This window comes from Rattus rattus, chromosome 12 (assembly GCF_011064425.1).
Source record: "Rattus rattus isolate New Zealand chromosome 12, Rrattus_CSIRO_v1, whole genome shotgun sequence".
Classification (NCBI taxonomy): Eukaryota; Metazoa; Chordata; class Mammalia; order Rodentia; family Muridae; genus Rattus; species Rattus rattus.
Window position 1 is genome coordinate 22,987,784 of NC_046165.1, and position 22,557 is coordinate 23,010,340.

Genomic DNA, 22,557 nt, shown 5'->3' on the forward strand with positions numbered 1-22,557 from the left:
CAATTGAGAAAATGCCACTGTAAGTCGTGTTGTAGGCAAGTCTGTAGGTCATTTTCTGAGTGATTGATGGAGGAGGGCCTGGCCCATCATGGATGGTGCCACCTCTGGTGTCATGGTCCTGGGTCCTGTAAGAAAGCAGGGTTAGCAAGCCAGTCAGCAGCACCCATCCACAGCCTCTGCATCAGCTTCTGCCTCTATATTCCTATCCTGACTTCCTTCAGTGATGGAAGTGTAAGCCAAATAAACCCTGTCCTCCCCAACTTGCTTTTGGTCATGATGTTTCATTCAGCAACAGTAACCTTAACTAGTACACTCATTCTGTTGGCTTGAGGCGGACATTAGTGTGGCTTGACTTTATGGAAGAACCACAGTATCTGGGGAAAGGCACCTGTTCACAGAACTGCTCAGTTTCAAGGTGGCAGCAGCCTTATGATGAGGACCTATCTGAAACACCACGGCCATTGAGGACCAGCTTCACAATTGGAAAATGCAGGCTCCCGAGTGGGAGCCTGTGTCTGCACATGGGAAGGGTTGACCAGATGGACCTCCCCATTTTTGAGTCTCGTTCTCTTTCGGGTGGTACCCAGACTACAGAGTCGGGAGCTGCAGATCGCATAGGTAGGCTGTGTGGCCAATTCTTCACTCTTGGTTGCTTTCAGAGTCTTTCCGAGAGCTAAAGATTTACGGGAAGATGAGACGTAAGATCTGATTGCAGAAGACTTGACAGACACTTTTAATCTTCCAGCCTACTGGCTTTTTTCCCTACTCACAGGAACCTGAAGCCCGTGGTGTGCTGAATGGGAAGTTTATCTTGCAGCCGAAAGCTTTAAGTAGTGAAGGTGGACAGTGTTCGTACTTGTCTTGGGTGGTCAGGTGAGATGAGGGATATATTTCAGTGTCAAATCATGTCAGTTTGTACAAAAACCGAGACGTTCCTTATTTGCATCCTGATAAACAATAGCATCTAGAAAGACAAATTCCAGTCAAATGCTATTTTTCCCCCATCCGTAGGATGAGGGAAATAATTGCCTGGTGAGGGCACTGATGGTGTCCGTGATCTCCCCACCCAAGCCCCCAGATTATCTAGTGTTTCACTGAAACAAAAGATAAAGAAATGTCTTACATGTCAGCCGTGTAGACAACAGGCTAAAAAGGAATACAGTTGTGTGACAGGGTAAGAGGGTGGCCAGTCTGACAATTGTTAGAGGGGCCTTGTTTATTCAGTTCCTTTACCCATTTCCCCCCCCTCCCCACTTAAGGTAATCGTTTTGTTAAAACACTTGGCTTCCACTCGCTCGCTTGAGACCTGCGCCCAGCGGTTAAGAGTGCACACTGCTCTTCTAGAGAACCCGAGCTTGACTTCCAGCACGCACATCAGGAAGCTCTCAACCACCCGCTATTCCCTTCTCAAGGGAATCACCAGCCCTGGCCTCTGTCTGAATTAATTTGCAATAACAATACAAATTTACAAGTAAAAAATTCGGGTGATTGCTTTAGAGTCCCATTTCGTTAAGGTCCCGTATACCCCATTGTAAAATGAATGACAAATCAGTTAGAAGGTGCATATTTATTTATTTATTTATTTATTTATTTATTTATTTATTTATTGTATTTGTTTTTGAGACAGGGTTTCTCTGTGTAGCCCTGGCTGTCCTGGAACTCACTCAGTAGACTAGGCTGGCCTTGAACTCACAGAGATTAGCTTGCCTCTTTGTCCTGAGTGCTAGGATTGAAGGAGTGTGCCACCACTACCTTGTTACCCTTAGGATGCATTTTAATATTATATTCAGGATAATTTGCTTGAAATGTTGTTTGCATAAAATACTAATGCAGGTTTGCTAGCTCGCTGGCCTTGTTAGCTGTGAATGCCCCTGGCTCGTTACCTCAGATTTCTAACGTGGCATGAGTGTCCTGCAGGCATTTGTTTGCCTCCATAGAACTTTATTTTCTTAAAAGTGAGTGATGGGCCGGGGATGGCTCAGTGGGTAGGGTGCTTGTTGAGCATGCAGGAGACGTGAGTTCAAATCCCTGACACCCACAAGGTATCTGGGCATGGCCAGTGGGACAAGGAGGCAGAGATAGACAGACCCTAGGGAGCCTCAATGTCCAATCAGTGTAGCTGAAATTGCCAGGCACAGTGATAGATTCTCTTCCATCTCCATGCCCTGAAATGTAAGGTGGAAAGCAATAGATATCTACTTTTGGCAACCACTGCATTCCACTTGACAAACTAAGGGCAAGCTCATCTGTACTTGAGTGCACACACACACACACACACACACACACACACACACACACACACACACACACACTCATACACACACTCTCTCTTTCTCTCACACACACACAAGCACATGCACACACACACACACACACACACACACACACACTCAATGGTTATTGGGCCCTTGCTGATTTTCTTAGATGTGGATTTTAATATCTAGTAACCATGTAAGGAATGTTTCAATATCCCCCACCCCTAGATGGGAAACCTGAGGTATAGAAAGGTTAAATTACTTTTCAGAAGTTCGCAGGCAGACATGTAATGCTAGAAGCCAAATGCACTCCGGGCAGATTTCACTGGTTCGTTTTGAATCTGCTGCTCTCTGAAATGCAGCCAGAAGTTAGTTTTTGCATGTCTGAGCTGTAGACCTTATGTTCTATATGTTGTTGCTTTTTCTTACTTATATTAAAATTTCCTCAGTTAAATGTGCATATTATTAAATTTGTAAACATATTTATGCTGAATTTATGGGTGTATTTATGTCAGTATAAATAGGCCCTCTCAGCCTACATATGGTGGTGAGCCTGAATCCTTGTTTAACTTTTTCATAAATTCTTCTGTCTAAATTAAGTCAGGTTATAGAGACAGATCCTCTCTAGTTTCTAGCAGTAATTATAAAATAGTAAGAAAAGGATGGCAATATAGTCTATATATATGAACACTGTTAATTTTTTTATCTTATTATTGATTCTTCATGAATTTCACATCATGCACCCCAACCCCATTCATCTCCCTGTTCCTTTGTATCTGCCCTCCACCCTTGCAACCTTCTCTGAAAAGAAAATAAAAAACCAAAAATAATTAAGTAAATAAAATTCGTAAACAAACAAACCAAAAACATCTCATCCTGGAAGCTGTGGTGTGTTACAGTGTACAGTATACCCACATGTCTTTACTTGCAAATGTTCATGGTAATGTATTGGTCTATCAAGGCCTCTGGCTTCTACTACTCTATCAGTACTAGGTCTTCACTGGCAAGGGGCTGCAACAGCTCTCTCACTCTCATGCTTTTGGGGCCAGCTCACCTGTGCCTACAGCACAGAACCAGCCCTATTGTACTACCTAGGTGAGGTTCAGGGCTGGCTTTCCTGAGTGCTTTGGCTGGGGAGTGGGGTCAGCTCTCCTTTTCTTATGACTCCAGGGCCATCTGTCCTACCTGCCACAGGTGGTGGTGGTGGTGGTGGTGGTGGTATTTTTCCCAAGCTCATGCCATCACCATACTACAGAGGAGTGGTGGGGTCAGCTCTCCTGAGAGCTCATGCCCTTGGGCCTGCTTCCCCACCCTCGCTCTGACCTCCCAGGGTCAACTCTACTGTGCTGCCCAGGTGAGGTACATTGCCTGCTTAACAGGAATGCTACAGACTTTGAGGGCAGTGGGGCCAGCTCTGCTCAGCCCTGGGACATCAACATGGTCCCAGGCAGTAGCCTAGACCAGGGACATCTGCATGGCCTTTGGTGGAATTATTAGCCATAGACATTGACATAGACCCCCGACTGCAACACAGCCATGGACCCAGACATGGCTATCAGTGGCAGCATGGTCAGGACTTCACCATGGCCATAGGTGTCAGGGCAGTCTACGCACATCAGGAGGCTGCTCCACTCCAACCACTTGTTTCCAGTTCTGCCTCTCTTCATAGTGTTCAAACTGTTCTGCTTCTCTTGCTGTCCCATCCATCCCACACGTCTGTGGGCAAGCCACATGGCAGACGGGCCTCTGGGTGTCTGTCTTCCACCTCTCCGTTGAGATAATAAAATCTGTTAATTGCTTTCTGTTGAGATAATGAGATGCATTAATAGTTGCGAGGATGAAAATTACCAACAAATAGTTTATATTTGATTAGGGAATCTGGGAAATACTTGACATAGAATGGTTCTGTTGGAAATTACGGAGGATATATAAATTTGTGATTGTTAATTTTAATAAATAGAATGAAAACCCGAGACAGTGGGTGAATGGACTAGCTGACCCCCAACACACTTTGAACTCTTGATTTTCTTGTCTCTTCTTCCCCAGGTTGGGGTTACTGTGTGAGCCACCACTGGGGATCAAACCCAGGGCTCCATACACCCTTGGAAAGTTTACCAACTGGACTGCATCCCTATCCTCTTAAGCCCGTCTTAACATCTGAGGAAACTCTTGTGACAGAAGTCCAACCTTGTTATTTTTTTCTTTACAGAAGACATTTGTTGGCAATTGCTTTTAGACAATCTCTCTGTTATGACAGAACAGGCATTAAGAATCTCTGTTCTACAGAAGTCAAACCTAGGCTCAAATGATTTCCCCAAGGACCTGGCAGATCAGATCTTCCAAGTTCCACGAATGCTGGAACATCCTTTTTGTAAGTTTTATTGATGGTAACATGCTTGTGCTGTAGCCTCGTTTTTCCTTCGTCAGGCTGTAAATCAGCTTTCTCGACCTGGAGGTTGACCAACCCATTCACAGGGGTTGCCTAAGACCATTGGAGAACACAGATATTTACGTTAAGATTCATAGCAGCAGCAGCAGCAGCAGCAAAATGAGAGTTATGAAGTAGTAATGAAGTAATTTTCTAGTTGGGTCATCACAGCATGAGGATCTGTATTAAGGGGCTGCAGTGTTAGGCACGTTGATGCTGACTTGACTTTGCAGTTGAGTTTGTAGTTGCTGATGCTGGAGAAGTAGGAATTACAGCTGAGTCCCACTTTTCACTTCCTGCTTTTGGTCCTCGAGACAAGTCATCAACTCTGCCTCTGAGGCTTTTTTTGTTTTTGTTTTTTGTTTTTCATTAAGACAGGGTTTGGCTATGTGCAATAGGATAGGCTGACCCCAAACTGGAGATCCTCCTGACTCATCTTCTCTATATTATAGATATGTTCTGACATGTTGGCTAAAAGTTACTTAGTTTTCTTTTTGTTAAGTGCTCTGAACTGTGGCTTGTTCATACTTGGCAAGTCCTGTACCGCTGGGGTTATAGACTGACTCCTCCTTAGCATGGAGAGCTTCAGGTCTTCAATGGGGTATCGTGGTTATGTGTTCCAGAGCAGGGAGAGGCAAGTAGAGAATGGTTTCACTCTAGCCACTCTCAGTGCTGAGATTCCTAGGGTTTGAGCTCATTCAACCTTACCCTTCCTATGCCTGTCTGATACCAAGGTCCCACATGCCCTATAGACTTGAGGTAGACATTTGGTGTGCTCAGTTGTCCTCCATTTTATTTTCTTTAGATTTTTTATTTTATCTTTTATGGGCATGACTGTTTTGCTTGGATGTATATGTATGTATGCCACGTGCATGCCTGGTGTCCCTCAGAAGTCGGAAGAGGGTGTAGGATTCCTTGGAAATGGAGGTACAATGGTTGTGAGCCACAGTGAAGGGTATTGGGAACTGAACCCTGGTCCTCTGGAGGAGCAACGATTGATTTTAACTATGGAGGCATCTCTACAGTCCCTTTGTTTATTTTTAAAGACAGGGTCTCTCACTGAGCTTACAGCTCACCAATTATAGAAATGAATGATTGTCCTGTTTCTACCTCCCTGGATCTGGGAATGCAGGTGTGTGTGTGTGTCACTATGCCCGGCTTTTTCATGTGGATGCTCAGGGTTGAACTCAAATCCTCAGGCTTTCAAGACAGGCACTTCACCAATTGGGCCATCCGCCCAGCCCCACTGAAATGATTTGCATATGCTCACACACCTCTACTTATCATTACCAGCGTAAGGACTTCGATCTTCGCTGAGACTGTATCTTTACTCTTGTCCCTGTTCATCTGTTTCCCTTCCGTCGTTGTCCTTCCACAGAGCTGTAGGAGTGGACCTTTCAAAGCCCAGCCTTTGAACTCAGGCCAAATGCACATTCTCGCATGTCTTGGCTAACTGAGCCTCGTCAGAGAACCTCGTCCAGCTGTACACTCCCCGATTCTGACGTGCAGGTTGGCTGTCCCGTTCAAAACAAGTCTGGCCCTTAGATAACTTCAAAGCCTCTGCATGCTTCCTAATTCTTGGTGCTTTAGCTCCTCACCCCTTCAGTTTTTTTTGCTTAAGCGACAAATGTCACTTCCTCAGATTTGGTTCCGATGAATGTGTAGCTGACTGACGCAGGTGGGGGCCTTAGCTTTACATTTCTGTGTCAGATGTTTGTTTTCCCCTTGACACTTAAACGTTGTTTTGATTGCTGTTTTTCTGTGGCTACCCCACCTGTGGAATGCAAGCTTCGTGCTGGGAGCTCACGTCTGTTCATGGTGGTGTGACCAGGACCTAGTTCAGTAGGAGGAGTTCATTCCGATCCAATGACCTGAGCAGGGACAGGTCCCTGTCCTCAGAGGATTAAATCCTCAGCTAGGGCTTGCTGAGCAGTGGCAAGAGCACATGTGTGGTCCTACATGTCTCGGCTTCAGTTCTCATCCTTAACCGATGTCGTCTGTAATATGTTTGTACAATAGTATCTTCCCACGTGCATACTTATAATTTTAGAGGAGTTATACCACATAAAATGTTAAGTGGGATTGTGAAGCATGCTTTTAAATGGAAACTTAGAAACAGTCTCTCGAGACAGGGTCTTACTAGGTAGCCCAGTCTGGCCTTAAATTTGTAATTCTCCTACATCCTGTAATTGTAAGCATGGGCCAATCACACCTTAAATAAGTATATTCTGAAAACTTTTGGTAGACTTAAATATGAAAGGACTCCCTCTTATCTTTCTCCTTCCTCTCTTCCTAAAAGTACTGTAGTGATTATACATACGCTTTAATAAGCACAGGCCCCTTCTTCTAACTCCGTCCCTTCTTGAAGGGCATTTCTTTCCCTTCTAGTCTGTTTACCCCAAGGAACACTCATGCCCACATTTCTTCCCTTGCAGGGGGCAGGAGACTCTGTCATATAATGGGTTCTGTATTAGTCATACTGCTGTTGTCATGACAACGTCCCTGAGAAGATCACCACCCAGAGGAGGGATTAATTTTGGGTCAGGGTTTTAGTCCATGGCCAGATGGCTCCATTGCTTTCGGGCCTGTGAGAAGACAGAAGCATCATGGAGGAGGAGGATGGCAGAGGGACCTTGGAAGCATTATGGAGAGGAGGATCGGAAAGGGGCCCAAGCCAAGATACACCTTTCAAAGACACACCTCTTCTACCTAGGCTCCTCCTTCTCAGGGGTCTTCTCCAGTTTTGAATCCATCAATGCATTATGCTGTTCATTAGTTCAGAGCCCTTGTGATCCAGGGAAGCCTGAACACAACCCTCCTGGATGCATACAGAGGTGTGATCTATTAATTCTCCTCTCAATCCAATTGACAGATGATGACAGATTAACTCTCCGTTCTAAGCAGCTTTCTCTTTTACCTCACTGCTGAAGTGGGTGTCTTGGGTATGTATGTTTCCCTGTTGTCATCCTTGTTGGTGGTACATTATTTGAAACCACATAATAGGGCTCCTTATTAAGGCAACAGGGTAAACACACTTAACATGTTAGCCACTTTACTAGTCCATTTCCTCACGCCCCTGGAGTGGAGGACAAACTCACAAGTCATTTCTTTTAGACCAGTTGTTTGCTTGTTTATTGTATGTGAGCAAATGCAAGTGCACGTACAAATGCTCGCCTGGGAGCAAGTGTGGAAGTCGGAGGACAACATGTGGGAGTTCTGTCCTTCCACCATGTGTGCTGGAGATCAAATTCGGGTCATCAGGCCTGGTGTCAGGAGCTTCACCGACTGGGCTAGCTTGTTGACTACAGTTCAGTTCTTTCCATGGAGGTGTTTCCATGTTCACACTGAATACGGGAGCTGATCCTTGTTGGTATTGGATTTGAGGCACAGAGCATTAGATGTTTAGTTAGGAACCAGTTTTTCTGGTGTGATTGCCTCGTGTAATAGTTTACTTTCAGGTCCTTTTGGCTATGAGCTTTTTTTTTTCCCCCTATGAGAATAGAATTGATTCTGGACTCTGATAGTGAGAGTTGGCATATGTTTGCCCAGTAAATGGATTTTTTAAAAAGCTGCTTATGTTTTTCGGGTGGTTTTCTTTTAAAAGCTGCATTGGTAATCACGGAAAAGAATGATAGCACAGTGCTTTGAATATGTCTATACCTACTAAATTCACGTAGGGACCCTGAATCCATTAGTTTACTTGAACACTTCATTTGGGGTGGGAATTTGGCTTACTGCAAGTGTTAGGACCCGACTTTGGCTCCTTAGAACCCTTGTTTAAAAAGCCAGCTAGGGGTGGGGCTGTATTCTTTCAATTCCAGGGCTGGGAGGTACAGATAGGCAAATCCCTATCTTGCTGACTTGCTAGCTTTGCCAGATCGGTGAGTTCCAGGCCAGTGAGAGATGTCTCAAAACAAGGTGGATGGCCGATGGTGTTCTGAGGAAGTACACCTGAGTCTGACTTCCGGTCTCTATACGCATGCTCGTACCTTTACAGACACAGGGACGGTTACACTGGTTGCTTTAAAGTCTTTTAACTTCCTTTCGGATGCTCATCAGACTTTCACATTACAGCTGTTTTGTGCCTTTGGTTCTTGGTCTTAATGAAGAAAATACTCACTTGTCTAAAGCACAGGGGCTAAATACAGAAAACAACATCTCGCAGAATTTCCTGTTCTGAGTATATTCACACTGTTGTACCTCAGACTGAATTAACCCTGTTTGGTGGTGAAGCCAAGGACAAATAGATTATTACTGGATGACATAGGTGTATAGATCTCTAACCAGAGAAGTGAGGGCAGACCTTGGTGGACAATGGTAGGACATCAGTGCTCAGGACCGAGCCTTCTGTAACCAGCCATGTGATATGGTGGATTCAGTGATTATAGTTGGAGCTTTGCTATTTACCTCCTTCATTCAGCTCCTAGTTTTCAACCATTTTGTTGCTGTTGTTGCTCCGAATGTTTCCCATGTGACTGATGGCGTGTTCAACATTGAAAGGGAGGCAGCATGAATGCAACCTCCACCCCATGGATCTGACAGTTTAGGGATGAATGAGATAGACAAGCAAACGCACAACCAAGCAAGGTTGGTAGTAGCCAAGTGCCAGGGCTTTGGGATCTAGCTTCTGGGACTTTCAGCCTTAAGACCTGTGGTTCTGAGCAAGTTCTTGCACTGATCTGCATCCAGAAGACCTAGAAGTAAGCCCACACATCTATGGACACTTGATCTTTGATAAAGAAGCCCAAAACATACAGTGGAAAAAAGAAAGCATCTTCAGTAAATGGTGCTGGTCTAACTGGTGGTCTGTATGTAGACGAATGAAGATATCATCTTGCAGAAAACTCAAGTTCAGGTGGATCAAGGACCTCAATGTAAAACCAGCTACACTGAATCCAAAATAGAAGAGAAAGTGGGAAAGAGCCTCAAACACATCAGCACAGGGGGAAAATTCCTGAACAGGACACCGATGGCTCAGTCTCTAAGAACAACAATTGATAAATGGGACCTCATGAAACTGAAAAGCCTCTGTAAGACAAAGGACACCATTAATAGGACAAATCAGCAACCTACAGATTGGGAAAAAAATCTTCACTAAGCTACGTCTGACAGAGGACTAATATCCAAAATATATAAAGAACTCAAGAAGTTACCCTCCAAAAACCAAATAGCCCAATCAAAAAATGGGGTACAGCACTCAGCAGAAAATTCACAACAGAGGCATCTTGAATGGCTGAGAAGCACTTAAAGAAATGTTCAAAGTCCTTAGTCTGTAGTGAAATGCAAGTCAAAATGACCCAGAGATTCCACCTCACACCAGTCAGAATGGCTAAGATCAAAAACTCGGGTGACAGCAGATGCTGTCGAGGATGTGGAGAAAGAGGAACACTCCTCCATTGTTGGTGGGATTGCAAGCTGGTACAACCACTTTGGAAATCAGTCTGACATTTCCTCAGAAAATTGTAAGGCTGACTCTCTTCTAACAGCTTGATAAACATGACCTCACGACATGCACACTAGATTCTTGAGGCTCTCTGTAGATACACTAAACCAGCATCTTAGGGTTAGCCATGGGGATCTGATTAAACGCAGGCAATTGGCAAACATGAGAAGATTCACCAGGAAGAGGCATTTTCAACACAGCCTGACTACCAGAGGAGAAAAACCAATTCTCACAAAGTTGTTCCCTGACCTCTACAGAGGAAAGGGGTCTTTTCAGCCTTTCAATGTAGCCTGGATTTGGGGAAACTACTCTATCAGGAGATCCAAGACTCCTCCTTTCATAACCAGGAACCTGTAACCGGAGCCAGTAAATAACATAAAGCTCTGGGATTTACCACAGCTTAGTTTAATAGAATTGCCATCTGCAAAACCATTCCCCTGGCTGCTGTGCACCCCACCTAAGCCAGTTGATGATGCTTTTTCTATGGTGGTACTGTATGCGTCACCTCTCACTGCAGGCCAACGTGCTGGCCACTGCTACATCAGGTTGACACAAGCTAGAATTGTTTGAAAGGAAGGAACCTCACCTGAGAAGGAGAAGATCCGTAAGATCCAGTTGTCAGGCATTTTCTCCATCAGTGATTGATGGGGGAGGGCCCAGCCCACTGTGGGTGGTGCCATCCCTAGGCTGGTGGTCCTGAATTCTTTAAGAAAGCAGACTGAGCAAGAGATGGGAGCAAGCAGTAAGAAGTATCCCTCTGCATCAGCTCCTGCCTCCAGGTTCCTGCCCTGCTTGAGTTCCTGCCCTGATTTCCTTCAAGGAAGAACAGCAGTGTGGGAATGTATGCCAAATAAACTGTTTCCTCCCCAGCTTGCTTTTTTGGTTATGGTGTTTTGTTGCGGCAATAGGGATCCCGAATGAGCCAGTTAATAATCAATGCTGTGAGCACACGAAGTTATCAAAATCTTGAATACTTGAATGATGCTCATAAAAGTCTGTCCCTTGAATAGCACTTAAAGCTAGCACATCGTGTATCAGTAGGTGAACGGTTCCATGGGAAGTCAGCCGGCAGGTGAGGCTCTGCCCGGAAAGTTATGTTCTACAGCTGCTGTGTGGGCATCGCTTCCCGGGCCACGACGTAGGGAATAAATAGCTCCAGCTGTCAGAGGGTGAGGTGGGGTCTGGAGAAGAAATGGGATTAGGACACAGGGAAGCAGACAGGAGCAGGGCTCTGATGCTTTGTGCTATGGAAGAGTACAGAGACAAGCCAGTGCCAAATACTGAGAAGATCCATAGGAAGAAATAATTCTTCCTCCTCCTCCTCCTCCTCCTCCTCCTCCTCCTCCTCTTCTTCTTCTTCTTCTTCAAAAGATATATTTATTTATTATATATAAGTACACTGTCGCTGTCTTCAGACACACCAGAAGAGGGCATCATATCTCATTACTGATGGTTGTGAGCCACCAAGTGGTTGCTGGGATTTGAACTCAGGACCTCTGCAAGAGCACTGAGCCATCTCTCCAGCCCAGGAAGAAATGTAATTGAGACTTTATTTACATTTTTTTTTGAGGCTACATTGGCAGCCAGCTGGATTTGCCCAAGGTAGTAAGGACTGCCTCAGTTTTGATGATGCTCCAGGAGGTGTGGTGTGCTCACGCATGTGTACCTGTGTGTGCGCGTGTGTGTGTGTGTGTGTGTGCTTGTGTGTGTGTGTTTGTGTGCTTGTGTGTATTTGTGTGCTTGTGTGTGTGTACCTGTGTGTGTGTACCTGTGCGCGTGTGTGTGTGCTTGTGTGTGTGTACCTGTGTGCGTGTGTGTGTGCTTGTATGTGTGCCTGTGCATGTGTACCTGTGTGTGTGCATGTGTGTGTGTGTGTGTGTGTGTGTGTGTGTGTGTGTGTGTGTGTGTGTATGTGATGTGAAGTCAGGAATACTTTTTTTTTTTCCTTTTTTTTCGGAGCTGGGGACTGAACCCAGGGCCTTGCGCTTGCTAGGCAAGCGCTCTACCACTGAGCTAAATCCCCAACCCTGAAGTCAGGGATACTTAAGTCTGCTTTGCCACATCTTTCCTCTCTGCCTGTTTCTTCTCCCCTCCTCCTCTTCCCATCTTTTCTCCTCCTTTTCCTTCCTCTCTTTCTTACGTCTCTCCTTCTAGGTTGGATATGAGTGAAGGAAAAAGAAAATATGAGAGCTAGAAAGAGAAAACAATATATTTTTCATTTAAAAAATTTACTCTATGTTAATTGTATAAAGCAATGAGCTTAATTATGACTTAATTATTTATACATATATACACATATATATATATGTATGTATGTATGTGTATGTGTATATATATATATCACATCTCCCATTGTCACTGGCTCTCTTCCCTTGCTATTCCCAAATAGTTCACCACCCCTTTAAACTTGGTTCTGTACTGTGTATCAGATAAAACACATGACTTTGGCTTTTCCGAGTCTGGCTTATTTTGCTTAACATGATGATCTCCAGTTCCATTTATGTTTTTGAAAATGACATAATTTCATATTGATTTTTTTTGGTTGAATAAAACTCTATGGTTTACATATGTCATGTTCTTTACTTTGCAAGATGATCTCCAGATCCACTTATTTTCTTGAAAATGACGTAATTTCCTATTGATGTTTTTGCTTGCATAAAACTCTATGGTGTATGTAAGCCATGTTTTCTTCATCCATCCATTAGTTAATGGGCATCTAGGCTGTTCCACAATTTGCTATTGTGCATGGTAGATGGATGTACCAGTACCCCTGTCGTGTATTGACTTAGACACCCTTGGCTATTTTTTCAGGAATGGTATAGCGGGGTCATATGGGAGTTGTATTTTTCTGAGGAACCAAGCATGTAACACATTAACTCTCCCATCTACAAAGTGCTAGGCTGTACAGTTACCATGGGTTTCTGTTTGCCAGGAAGCAAGCCAGATATCGGTAACAGCATTGCTCCTCATTACTGATCTATGTTAGGGTGATGCCATGTGGAACCTCACAGCGTGGAACACGCTTGCTCTGGATTTTTTTTTGTGATCCCCAAAATGAAACTGGTCTGGGTCTTTACAAATTAGCTGATAGGAGGATAATAAAGACAATACTGGTGTCAGCATAGGAATTTTAGAAGCTAATGCTTATTTATGAATTAAGGAGAGCCCAGAGGACACCATAATTGTCAATGTCTTTGTCACCTTTGTCACCTTTGTCACCCAGCTCCTTTGACATCAGTCACACAGCCCTGGCAAGTACTGGCTGGGACTAATCAAATGCGAGATTAGCAAGCTAGCGGCTGGGAATATGGGGTTTAGGTGATTTCTGCAGAGATGGGTCTACAGACACACTGGAGATGCATAAATAGTTATGAGGGAACCTGGGGAGAAAAGGTAGATTGTTGGGGTGCTTGCTGTTTAGACAGACCAGCAACCAGTCTCAAGGAATGTGCAGTTTTGTGTCTGGTTCAGGAATTTAGGGACAACGGATAAATAATTTAATATTTTTGTTGGTTTTTTTTGGGAGGGGTGGGGGAGTTACATTGTAAATGAGTCTTCTAATCTAACTTTAAAGTGTAGCACTCAATGATTGGGAAAATTCCATGGTAGTGCTTTTTTTTTTCCTTCCCCTGTCATTTTCAATATTTTAGAAAGAATGTGACATTTATGGGTTCAATCAAGTTAAAAAGTTCTATTAGTGTCATCGTAGCGATCCCCAAGTTGCTTAGAAATGTAGTCCTACCGCTCGGCAAGAACATCTTGGCGAAGCGAGAAGTTTCTGGCACCCAGTAATTTTTCAGATCTGTGGTATTAAAGTGATTTATAGCCCCATTATTCACGGAAAACGTGCGGTGGGTAGCATGTGGTGACTGCAGTCCACACACAGGCCTTTGCTTGCAGTTCTTTCTGGAGTGAGGCCAGGGACAGATAAGCACAGGTGCTCCTTAATTTCTTTTTTTTAAAGTTTCCGTTCATGTCACAACGTATGGCAAACTCTTAACAGGTAAAAGAGACAACAGCTAGAACAAATGACTGATCAGATTTCGAGCTTGCCGGCAGGCACCCGATCCTCTCTAAACCTAGAGGAGAATAACTAGACTCATCGTGTGTAAGCTGCTGACTTCGGGGAGTGCACACCGTGAGTAGGAGCACTCCATCCTGTATCACTCTTTTGTGTAGTCCGGAAGACTCTGTGGTCATCTCTGGGTTGACTTCCATCAGCTACTTCCTTTAGTCCTGTTCTCCTTTCTTCTGCAAACTTCAGTGCCTTAGGGAATGCCTGAGCTCTTTCCCCTGGCTTCCCAGGTTTCCAGCTCTCTCCCCACCCCTGTCTCCAGTTCTGTTACTCATTTTCTCTGGTCTATCAGAAGGCACGGGATGGCATGTGCTTTGGAAAAGTGTGAGTGTGCCAGTACCATCTGGGTCAAGTTTGGAGAACTAGTCAGATGCTTGACCTAACTCTCTATGGTGGTTGGTTCAACTTAGTGGATTTAGAATCACCTTGGAGACACACTCTAGGATTTTCTAGGAGGGAAGACCCACCCTGAATGTGGACAATGCCACCGTCCCACAGGCCAAGGTCCCTGACTGAAGAAGAAAGTGAGTTGAGTGCCAGTGTTCACTTCTCTACCTCTTCATTGTAGATTCAATGTGACCTCAGGCTCTAGCTGCCATGCCGTCCTGCCTTCAGAGACTGTCCCCTCCAGCCCGGGGCCAAAACAAACTGTTCCTTTCACAGGTGACTTTTGTCACAGGTGGCCTTTATCTGATTTTGTTTTTTGTTTCAGCAATGAGAAGAGTAACTAATTCGTTCTTTCCCCATTGGTAGAGATATTGGTACTCCCCTCACAGAGGAGAAGTGCTAATATCCCCACGATGCCCTTAGCACATTACCTGAGGAAAATGCTCACATGAAAGCAATATGGGTTGTCTTTTGGGGGACGGGGTCTCTCCCCTTCCCGAGTGCTGGGATTACAGGCTTGTGCCATCATTGTTACTTCACCCTTTATTGTTGCATTTGTTATTATTAATCTGCAGTGGTCAGGTGTAAAGTGTACGAACCCAAGGCAACCCCAGGCAAGCAATAGGGCAACATGGCACAGACACAGGCGATGCGGTGAATGAGAAAATAGACTCGTCCACAGGAGGTGGGAATGAAATGCTGGGGGAAGGCAAAGGCAAGGAGGTTTAGAGAGCGGTTGAGAATAAGACACTAAGCACCAGTGGAAAGAACACGACCTTGAGGCTAAGGCATTGCAAAAACACGGTCAACTTCCTGCTGGGACTGGAGCCATTGCGGAGTGGCCAGCCTGAGGCCTGCTAGGGAAAGCAGTATGCCAGACATGGAAGCCGAAAATTAGGTTAACTAGTGGAAAGTGGGAACCGCGGCAGGCACAGACGGTGACAACAGAGAGGGCAGAGGTGGCTGTAAATAGATTGCTGAGACTGAAAGGATATTATTAGGAAGCAAGGATCCAGTGTGAATGTCTGATGTGCTTTCTCTTTCTAAGGTCCTGTGTCAAGAGAAAGATGTGATACCTAGAGACTCCTTAGTCTGTCAGGTTCCTTGGTGGCAGAATGGGTGTAAGTCTCTTGAGATTCTAATCTGTCAGTCTCAGAAAAGTCTTGTTAATTACCTCAGCTTTAGTCGAGTTCTCTACACTTTTAAGTCTTGAACCAGAGACAGCCATGTTTGTGCTTGTGGAATTGTTCAACATTTTTGTCGTTCATTGACAAAATATTTTCTACATTAAAAAGAACAATCTAAGAGTTCTGTTTTCAGAATTGCTTCTATTTACCTACCTATCATTTGTCTATCTGTCTATCTATTATTTGTCTATTTATTATGTCTGTCTATCATCTCTCATCTGTTTATACACCTATTAGTATGCATATATGGGTAGATATATAAATCTTCTTAGGAGCTTGTTGAACAATTGAGATTTCTAGGTCCTATCCTATATGCTATCAAAACTCCATCTCCAGGGCAAGCACCTAGGAATTTGTGTTTATAAGCATCCTAGGCACTTTTGCTTGGGCGACCTGCGATAAATGTCGCCTGTATCTAATGAAAGACTTCAGTTCTTCTTGCAGGTCAAGGATTCTAGCAATTAACTTCTATGCTATGGTCTGACTGTACACTGGCTTTTGCTCCGAGAGGTCCTACAGAATCTTCTTCTAACTCAGCTAGAAGTTTGATGAAGGTGTTTTCAACTAGGGGGTGATTTTATCCCACCGGGGACAATCTCTGGAGACACTTGTGGATGTCAAACCACGGTGGCTGGAGCTAAGCCATTGAATGACTAGACAGACTTACAGAAATACTAACGCTTTCACAGTGGACAGTCCAGCCATCCACCCAAAGGATCTGTAATAAAATATCAACCACACAGAGGCAGAAGAACCCTGGTATAGGCGTGAGGTCTGTCTTCATTAACATGTACATTGGCTAGTCTCTAATTGAAGTCTTAAATTGTGGAGTGTTAGGGGTTACTTGCCACCTTCTGTATTCACACGGAGAGCAGTTCCAGCACTCCAACTTTCCTAACCCTTTTCCTTCTTCTTTCACAGTCACTGCTTTGTTTTCCTTGTCATAGGTAAGTACTGCCTGCGTCTGAGCCTCGTATAAACAGAGCCATCTGCCATGCACTGGTTTGTGTCGGCTTCTTTTGCTCGGCATATTGTTTGGGAGGGAGTCTTGTTGTTAACACTTTAACAGATGTTCAATGTTTTTATCCCTTGGTATGTGTACCGTAATTTAGTTACCATTTTTTGACTGCAGATGGGGCATCCTGTTCTGAGGCTGGGCTATTCTGAATCAAGCTGCTACGGAGATTTTATTATTTTTTATTTCTTTTTTGTTTTTATTTATTTCTCTCATACCATGCATTCCCAATCCCAGCCTCACCTCCGTTCACTCCTCCCAGCTCCATCAGCCCTGCCCACTTCTCTGAGGCCCACTGTTCCTCCGTTTCCCTTCAGAAAAGAGCAGGTCTCCCAGTGATGTCAACCAAACATGACATAACAAGATGCAGTAAACCTTCATGTCAAGGCTGGACAAGGCAACCTTGTAGGAAGAAAAGGTTCCCAAGAGAAGGCCAAAGAGTCAGACACATTCCTGCTCCTACTGTTAGGAAACCCACAGAACCGCTGAGCTAAACAACCACAGTGTGCATACAGAGGGCCTAGTGCAGACCTACGTTGGTTCCATGGTTGCCACCAATCTCTGTGGATTCCCTTTTACTTGATTCTGTGGGCCATGCTCGCCTGCTGCCCTCAACCACTCTGGCCCCTTCCTCCCTCTCTTCTTTGGGGTTCCCTGAGCCAAGCTTCACCTAATATTTGGATGTGGGTCTCTGTATCTGCTTCCATCAGCTGCCAGAGGAGGAAGGCCCTCTGATAGCAGTTGGGCTGGGCACTGATCTATGAGCATAGCAGAGTATCATTGCAAATTATTTCATTAGCGTTTCTGTTATGGTCAGTCATGTTTGGTTTTACTGTAGGTCTCTGAGCCATTAAGCTTTCAGTTCCTGGCCATCTAGGCTGTCATTGTGGGACATGGGATCCCTCTCTTGGCTTGGGCCTTAAGTTGGATCCCCTGGTTGGCCACTTCCACAGGCTCTGAGCCACCATTGTCCCAGCACGTCTCGCAGGCAGGACAGGTTGTAGGGCAAAGGTTTTGTATCTGGGTTGATGTCCCAGACTCACCACTGGGAGCCTTGCCTGGTTACAGAAGGTGACAGTTTATGCTCCCTCTCCTCCATCACTAGGGTCCCCACGAGGCTAACCCACATAGGTCCCGGGATAGTTTCCCCTGCACTAGGTTTCCACATTGCCCCCTAATACTGCCTGTTCTACTTGTCTCCTCTTATGCGCTCTCCTTCTATCCTTCCCGCTGCGTATGTGGATACCTGCATGAATTCATGTGCTCCACGTGCATGCAGGTACCCACGGAAGCCAGAATAGAGCATTGGCTCTCCCGGAACTGGAATTACAAGTCGTTGTAAACCGGAAACCACCCAGGCTGGATGCGGGTAACTGAACCTGGGTCCTTTGCAAAAGCAGCCAGTGCTCTCAGCCACTGAGTCAACCCTTGCGTCCTTTGCCACCCCAGATTTTAAATATGGAGGTTGACTTAGAGGAAAGAGAAGCTTTGGCGAATGAGGGAGCCAGCGGTTATCGGTAGCTTGTTGGGGAATGGGCACATGGACGTAGTGGGCATTGCAGAGGACATGGGTTAACTGTGACCATTTACAGGAGGACAGACTGTGAGAGCATGTAGGAGATAAACCAGGAGACCATCTTTGATTCCCACTGACATGTGTCGTTTGAAATACAGGATGAATGGGAGAGCAAATCAGGTTTGATCTCTTGGGTGAGTTACATAGGCACTGGACCTGGTTGCAGAACCAGATGGAGCTGAGAGAGCAACCGTCTACTTAACCAGCAGAAAAGCATTTGTGTGCACGTGCACTCATCTTTTTCTAGAGAGGGTTGAATGGTCACATCCGAAGGGGGAGCGTGACACATAGATGTGGCTCTGTTGGAGTTTGTTTCCAATGTAGCTGTGTAGAGGACTTTCTACATCCCAACTGAGAAAGGAAACCCTGGGAAGAAAAGACTTGCGAGGTCCTGCGTCTCTGCGGCTAGAGCCGTGCTTGCACCAACACGCCGAAATCTGCCCCATGAATTCTGCTGGAGAGAGCAGTTTGCCACATCGGAGCTACCTGTAGCACTGCAAAGCCCAGCAACTGTCCGTGTTCTCTGTGGACGCCGAGCACATGTAGCAGGGCAGAGCCCGTGTTTGACTTTGTGTGTGACAGCATCTTTCACTTCAGAGCTGGAAGCAGGGGCCTGGAGAGATGGGCTCGGTGGTTGTGGCCCACTTGTTGCTCTTGCAGAGGACAGGGTTCAGTTCCCAGCATCTGTAGTGTAGTTCATAACCATCGCAACTTCAGTTGAAGGGGATCGGATGCCCCTTTCTGACCTCTTCGGGCATCAGACATGAACGTGGCACACACACATACATGTTAGCAAAACACTCAGACACATAAAAAAATCTTTAAAAACATGCAAGGTATGAGATTCCTCATATGATTTCATTGTTGTTAATATTATTAAATATGAATATTAATTGATTATTATATGTGAATGCTTTGCCTGTATGTATGTATGTATGTATGTATGTATGTATGTATGTATGTTCACCTCATGAATGCCTGATGTCTTTGGAGACTAGAAGAGGGTATTGGGTTCCCTGGAACTGGAGTTTCAAACAGTTATGAGCCATCAGGTGGGTGTTGGGATCTGAAGCGCATCCTTCTGTAGTAGTAATAAGTGTTCTCAGTTGCTGCGTTAGAGGTGGACTTCAGTGTTACAAAATTATCCTTGGAGAGATGTGCCAATTTTGCAATGGCCTAGTGATTTGTTCCAGTGTTGAGCCTTTCCGTAGCATCTTTGGCATTGATTTAAGCTTGACACACTTTGTTCGAGTATTTAAAATTATGTTCATTTCATTACTCTGATTTCGTTAACAAAACTCCAGCTTGTTTTTGTTTTTGTTTTTTAAAGAGTATACATATAGAGTGCTGTTCTCCACAGCCTGAGTGTCTCGTGCTTTCATTGAGGATTCCCTAGCAGGAGCATTGGTCTGGTTAATGGATACAGTTCTCTGGTTTCCTGTCTCCTGAGGTGTAGCCTGGACTGATATTCTGTGGGTCCAAACCCTGTCCTCCAATCCTGTGGTGACTTTTTTCTGGTGTAGCTGATCCCATTTTAACTCAGTTTATTAGTATAACTTGGCATTCACAATGAGTCCCTTTATTGACTGTCAAATGTGATTAAAGGGGCCTGCTAAATATGAGATATTTACCAATAGGGAAATTGGGGAGATTTCACAGTGACTTCTTAGGAACTGGGACAAATTTTTATTCCCTTTGTTTCATTAAAAATGATGTTGTAATTTTATTTGGCACCTGCAAGATTGGTCTATATGTCTTTTTTTTTTTAAAGCCATATTTGGCTTCCCTGGGCATTAAGTCTGTTCAGAACTCCTGCCAGGTTAGTGTGACTCAGACAACTCACTAGTCAGAGCCTCAGTAGATCTATCTGTATAGTGGGACCAGCAGCACATACTTGCTAAGGATGAACCAAGTTTCCTATAGGGAGCACACGATGTGTTTTGTAAGTGATAATGACTGTTATGATGTGCCTATTTGTGTTATAATCAAATGCTGAGTGTGAGAATTTATGTAGGCCTCACTTGGTGGTACAAACCCACAATCTTAGCATTTGGAAGGTGTGTTGGAGGCCAGACAGCTTGGGTTATATAGTAAAACCTTGCCTTAGAACAAAAAAGAAGAAAAAACAATCTACAGTTTTTTTCTGATGTTTATAAACATATAGGAGTTAGGACTATGTCTCCATCCAAGTTTGTGACATGTATGTAACATGTGTTATGTATATTATAGAGTAAATGAAATGTAAGGGTATTGTAACACACTGGTTTTATATATATACACACATATATACATATACACAAATATATATTATAATAATATATATATATAACAGATATCTATACAATTCTATCTAGTAAATATAAATGTGTATGAAATAATCATTTTAGTTATCTAAAATATCTATTTTAGCTATGTAAGGTTATATTGATGTTTGGCTGATTTTGTGCAAAGCAAAATAAAGGCTGTTTGCAACTCGACACAATTCAGTCTCCTGCTTTGGAATGACATGTGTAAACTGTTTTAAAAATTGTTATATTTTTATTTATTCACTTACCTACCTACCTATCTACCTACCTACCCACCCACCTACCCATCTATCTACCCACCTATCTACCTATCTACTCTATCTATCTATCTATCTATCTATCTATCTATCTATCCATCTATCTATCTATCTATCCATCCATCCATCCATCCATCCACCCACCTCCTGTCTGTCTGTCCCACCCACCCATCTATCTATCTATCTATCTATCTATCTATCTATCTATCTATCTATCTATCTAGTCTGTCTATGTGGAAGTCAGAGACAACTTAGGGAGTTAGTCTCTGTTTTAACCATGTGTGTTCTGGACTGTCACTTATGGTGGCAAGTGTCTTTACCTGCTAAGCCATCTCACTAGCCCAGTAAACTGGTTTTTAAATGTAGGATGAAATTTTAAGTAAGTCTCCTTTGGTCTCCATTTTGACTAATTTTGCTTTTCTTTTCTTGGCCACTTACTTTACACCACTTATTGAGATTTGATTGTGTTTTTGTTTATTCATTTACATATCACTATCTATCCTATCTCAGGGGAACCGTTTTCTTTTCTTTTTTTTTTTTTTTTAAGATTTATTTTTATTTATTATATATAAGCACACTGTAGCTGTCTTCAGATACACCAGAAGAGGGCTATCTCTCTTTACAGATGGTTGTGAGCCATGTGGTTGCTGGGAATTGAACTCATGACCTCTGGAAGAGCAGTGGGATCTCTTAACCGAGCCATCTCTCCAGCCCAGGGGAACCGTTTTTTATGTACTTATTTAGTCCAGGTCTTGTTTCTACAGGTTTGGGGCCTGGAATGGATTAAATCCAGGCTTCTGTTCTAGTAACAGCGATCCTGCCTATGTATTTTGTTCTAGGTGTACTCACATTTGATGTGGGTAAAGTGTTTCTTTCTTTTTTTTTTTTTATTAACTTGAATATTTCTTATATACATTTCGAAAGTGTTATTCCTTCCCGGTTTCCGGGCAAATCCCTCCCCCTCCCCTTCCTTAAACAGTCTAGTTCACTGGGGTTCAGTCTTTAAACCCAGGGCTTCCCCCTTCCACTGGTGCTCTTACTAGATATTCATTTTACCTATGGGGTCAGAGTCCAGGGGTCAGTCCATGTATAGTCCTTTCCCTGGAAGCTCTGGTTGCCATTTTATGGGGTCTCGGCCCTAATTTTTCCAGTTCTTTCTCTGATTCCTTCAACGGGGGTCCTTTCTTTCAGTGGTTTGCTGCTGCATATGCCTCTGTGTTTGCTGTATTCTTTGTGTCTCTCAGGGAGCCACACTTCTGCACTTCTTTTGCTTTTATCCATCTTGTCTAATTGGGTGGCTTGATTGAATGGGTGTTTTCAGTCTCTGTTTTAATCTTTGCCTCTCTCTCCCTGCCAAGGGTTTCTTGTTCCCCCTTTAAAGAAGGAGTGAAGCATTCACATTTTGATCATCCGTCTTGAGTTTCATTTGTTCTAGGCATCTAGGGTAATTCAAGCATTTGGGCTAATAGCCACTTATCAATGAGTGCATACCATTATGTCTTTTCTGTGATTAAGGTTATGTATTTTCCAGTTCCAACCATTTTGCCTTTAATTTCATAAAGTCGTTGTTTTTGATAGCTGAGTAATATTCATTGTGTAGATGTACCATTTTCTGTTCCATTCTCTAT

At 44.0% G+C, this 22,557-nt stretch overlaps 1 protein-coding gene and 1 pseudogene across 1 annotated transcript in view; both read left to right on the forward strand.

Moving 5' to 3' along the window:
- Positions 1 to 22,557, forward strand: part of Tbc1d4 (TBC1 domain family member 4) — a 187,562-nt gene that overhangs the window by 9,190 nt on the left and 155,815 nt on the right. The window lies entirely within an intron of this gene.
- Positions 89 to 22,557, forward strand: part of LOC116913839 — a 36,757-nt pseudogene continuing 14,288 nt past the window's right edge.